Source organism: Rhinichthys klamathensis, unplaced genomic scaffold (assembly GCF_029890125.1).
Source record: "Rhinichthys klamathensis goyatoka isolate OS25496 unplaced genomic scaffold, OSU_Roscu_1.1 h1tg000236l_1, whole genome shotgun sequence".
Taxonomy (NCBI): domain Eukaryota; kingdom Metazoa; phylum Chordata; class Actinopteri; order Cypriniformes; family Leuciscidae; genus Rhinichthys; species Rhinichthys klamathensis.
The window spans coordinates 4,030,478-4,035,273 of record NW_026606759.1 but is presented as its reverse complement, the minus strand read 5'-3'; the positions used below and the strand labels follow the sequence as shown (position 1 = coordinate 4,035,273).

The 4,796-nt window shown below is 44.5% G+C and overlaps 1 long non-coding RNA gene across 1 annotated transcript; it reads left to right on the top strand.

Annotated features, from left to right (window-relative positions):
• The first annotated feature begins 835 nt into the window (after positions 1–835).
• On the top strand, positions 836–2,359 carry LOC130099805 (uncharacterized). The gene is made up of 2 exons (XR_008808462.1): positions 836–969; positions 2,302–2,359. It is a non-coding gene; the product is annotated as an uncharacterized LOC130099805 (long non-coding RNA).
• Positions 2,360–4,796: the final 2,437 nt, after the last annotated feature.

Here is a 4,796-nt window from a genome sequence, read left to right as displayed (position 1 = left end):
CTCCTTTAAGAGCAAACCACGTGGCAGACGGGTGAATGCGGCATCTGTGGTTGCTGATACAATAACGCAGTTTGCAATGCATCATGGAAATAGTAGTTGATTTACATATACGGTGTTAAATCCGCTTTACAAAAAGGACTACTTTTCCCAGAGTGCACCCCGTGACACCATCCCGCCTACCAGAGGATCCGGAAGTTACGTAGCAGCTATTCAGCAACTCAACGCAGTTGCGGTGAAATTCAAATAGTAGTTCTAACTTCGACAATCACGCTATATTGGTTTTTATCTTTTGGAGTTTTAATACATGATCAAGGTAAGTTGATATTTTTTTTACCATCTCAACACGTAGATTTTAATCTATAGCACAGTACTACATAGGCTTTTTTGGTGGTTTTCTGTGGTTGGATTTTCTTTGTTTTTATGTTAGAGGTGGTAGAATTGATGTTTGAATTCTGTTTTTCATTGAAAATTATTGTGAAGAACGTCGGAAGCTGCCTCTTGCTGAACAACAGACCGATCTCTGAGGCCACCAAAACGGAAAATAAAGTAAGATTGATTATTTTGTAATTCATTGACATAGAACTTTATAACAGGTCCTTATATCTTTGTGCAGTTTAACAAATTAATATGCACATTTATTTTTGAATTGCATAACGGGTACCACCAATTCAAGGGCCATACCACCCTTTCTTAATCAAATTCAGTAATCATTAAAAAAATGTCACCTTTCCTAAAACGAAACAGGCGCCTAATGGATGAAAATGACACTGATGAGGAGGCTACTGCAGCCATGGCAAGTAAGAAGTTCTGCCAGAAAATCACAAGACCGCACAGAACATCACAGTGAATTGACGTGGCAACAGGATACAACTTTACAGTCTCCCGAACAGGCAATACAGTCACCGTGGCATCATGAAACACCCAGACCACAGAGAAAAAGCCTCTAAAGCGATGACCGATTAATAAGATGTAAGATTTCTTTTTGTTTTTTCTATCATGTATTCACTGTTAGTGTAAGGCTCATATCATGGCAGTGGTGGTGTGGTAAACCTTTCAATACCTGTGTTTAATGTTTTAGCACTTCTCCATGACATAATATCTAAACAAGAAATTCTTATGGAGCAGCAGAGGAACATTATAAGGATGGTGCAAGATCTCAAAGCAAAAAATGTTCGGGAGATCACAGAGGCACAGAACCAAAGTCCAAAAAATGTTTCCAATTGAAGACTTAAGTTTATTAACTTCCCTGTAAAGTGATCTTCGATCCTGTCCCATAACAAGACAAAAAGTGGTAGGTAACACTGTCAGAAATGCAAAGTTGCATACCGTTATCCACTTACAAGCCTGGTTGTAATTACTGTTATAATTAAATGCTGTGTGTGATCAATCTAAAAGATGACAAATCTAACAACAAAAACTATTTAAATTTGTCTAATTTGGTAAATATAATATCAATATTAGAAACAAAAGACTGGTTGACTGGTGACTTTGACTGGTGGTGTCTTGTAATACAAATGATTTATGTCTCTATTGTACATTTTCTTTAAAAGTATTTTTAACTCTGTATTTGTATGCTCCTATTCTAGAGGCTGTAAGAAGAAATCCTGTGTGTGCACAGACAACTGAGCTGGAGGTCGAAAAAGTTATTAAAGGGTTAGTTCAACCCCAAAAAAATAATTCTGTCAGTAATTACTCAAAATGAAAAGTTGAATAAAGTCGTTGTTTTTGTGTTTTTTTTTTTTTGCACAAAAAGTATTCTTGATGCTTGATCAACTTCATAAGGTTGAGCCACTGTAGTCACTCTATTTTAACAATGTTTTTACTAACTTTTCTGGGCCGGCAAGTTTCACGTACAATAGAAGCCTATGGAGGGGTGATCCAGCTCTCAGATTTAATCAAAAATATCTTAATTTGTGTTCCGAAAGATGAACGAAAGTCTTACGAGGTTGGAAGAACATAAGGGTGAGAAAACTACTGACAGAATTTATTTTTGGGTGAACTAACCCTTTAAAAGTTGGTTTCATCTAACTGGTGACCGCAAGGCTGGCAGAAAAAGGACACCTTTGCAAAATGTTAATGTAAACCACACAATTTGAGTTATCAGGGAATCTGTTTTACATTGTTGCAACTTATATTTTTACCTTTTTTGCACATCTGTAAATATAATTTGTATTTCATTTGTCTTTTATAACCTGCTTTTTGTTTGTTTCTGTATTTTACGATTTATGCATGACATATTTACACTTTTGCTTTACTGTTTGTATCAATTTAATTTATTGCTTGGTTTCTGTTGCTTTTTAGTATGGTGCCTGAGAGGGCTCAACACGCTGCAACAGAAGAAAACAGATGCAAACAAAAACAGCAAATTAAGAAAACATCTTTATCACTTGTGCTACAAATTCGCAAAACACAACCAAATACAGAAACGCACTGCAAATGGCTGACCAACAACGCAAATGTCTACTCGACAGTGGTGTTTATTGTTTTATTATTATTATTATTTATTATTTGCATGGTATTTGCAGCATGTGTGTTGTGAAACTGATGTTTTCCTAACTTGCTGGTGTTTTTCCTATTTGCATGTTTTCTTCTGTTGCAGGACGTTGAAGTCTCTTGCCGTTTGCAGCGCGTTTTTGTATTTGGTTGCGCTGAGTATTTGCAGCATGTGTGTTGTCAAACTGATGAAGATGTTCCCTTTCGAAGGGAACTCAACAATACGTCATCGACGTTATGGGGGAAAGCCTCAGGCATGACAGGTGTCTGAAATCACTATCAAAATCACATCAATCACATTGACCGGCGACAGCCCGTGAATCATTAGCGTGAATGATTAACGTGCGACCTGGAAGTATATGAGGGCGCCTTGCAAACATGACAAATCATCTCATCGTCTTCAGGGACTGTTTGTATGAAACGCTATTCAAGCTTACGTCAGAAAAAGGTAAGAGATGAAACGCACAGCAAAGGCGGATTGTTTTCGTAAGTGTGCCGACCCGTGTCCGAGGTTTCTGACACCGGCTGACACACACGAGCTGTGCGTTTTTTGCCTGGGAGAAGAGCACGCACGGGAGGTTCTTGAGGGAGCCCTCTGTGCGAACTGCGAGTGTTTTTCTCTTAAAACGCTCACTCTCGAGTGAAGGGGATTTAGCGTCTGGTCCTCGTGGTGCAGGTCCCGCTCGTGCCGAGGCAGAGCGACGACTTACGTCATGGGGTTCCCAGATGGAGCTCGTCGATCGCCTCGAGAGGGCTGTTAACCTCTCAGACGATTCGACGGCTGACGAGGGCGAACTGCAGGTCGATGGGGATGATTACTCACCGACTGTTCCTGCAGTTGCGGCTCTTCCGGACCCGCAGGAGATGGCTGAGGAGGTTTTTGATCAGATAGATCCTGAACCTCCTCAGCCACCCTGCCCCGTGTATGCAGAGCTGGTGGATGTGATGGAGCGCGCTGCTGGAAGGCTGCAGTTGCCTTGGCAGCGCGCTAGAGGAGAGACCGCTCGCGGCAGACTCGATGATCGGTTTTTCCCCGGCCATACACCACCAGCTCGGGTGAGCCTTCCATTCCTTCCTGATCTTCACTTGGAGATCGAGAAGGCATGGAAGAACCCATACTCTGCCCGTATTCACCAACATCAGCGGGCTAGTTTCGCTGATGTTGAGGGGATCGGAGAGTATGGGTATGTGTCAATGCCGGCCATTGACGAGATGTTCGCGAACTATCTCGTATCTGGGCGGGCAGCGACACTGAGAGCTCCAACCCTGCCATCCAAGCCGCTGACAACAACAGCTCGTTTGAATGGCAGAGCATACACGGCAGTAGGTCAGGCCGGCGCTGCACTGCACACTATGGCGGTGTTGCAGGCATACCAGGCCGACCTGCTGGGGGATATCGACCAGGGGGCAGGGATGTCCCCTGAGGCGGTGGCTGAGCTGCGCCGTACCACGGATTTGGCTCTCCGGGCTACCAAACAAACCGCCGCCGCAATCGGCCGGTCGATGGTGGCCACGGAGAGGCATCCGTGGTTAAATCTAGCCGGCATCGGGGAGAAAGAAAAGGCCTTTCTCCTCGATTCGCCGGTTTCGCCTTCCGAACTCTTTGGCACCTCCTTAGAGGCGGTGGTGGAGAAGTTCAGGGAGGCGAAGGCGCGCTCAGCAGCGTTTAAGACCTGTATACCGCTGAGATCCGCGTCCGCACCCGGGCAGGTGGGAGAGCCTGGCCCTTCACGGTCTGAGGACCGTAGGCAGGGCCAGCGAGCCAGTGTCGCCTCTCGTGCGCCCCCTCCCTCGAGGAGCAGGTCGCAGAGGAGGCGTGACTCCCGCAACAGAGGAGATTTGAGGGAGGTTATCCAGCACAAACGCACACGGCGTTGGTAATGGATAAACTCCTCGGAGGGTCTCGAAATCTGCCCTCTCTCCTCTGACCCCCAGGCGTTCATTACATCAGGCCTGGGGATGGGCCTATGATGAGAACTATGTTCTGATGGCCCACCTAGGCTTGGTTAGTGGAAACGCCCCTTTCAGGCATGTAAAGTGGGGATCCCAGGTTAGTAAGAACTATCTGGTGAGTCTTCACTTCGCACGCCGCAGGTGAGCTGCTGGTCTTTATAAAGAGTATTTTTTTGTGATAAAAAAATAATATGTTTCTCTTTACAGACCTCGTTCCCTGTATAGAGTTATGGGGCCATGTCAAGGTAATAAGGTAAGAAAATAACTTTTTTGGATTATCAGGGCCCTGAAGTTCCCCGTTAGGTGGCCAGAATGATAACTATGTTAGCCTTCGGGCTATTAGCCACCTC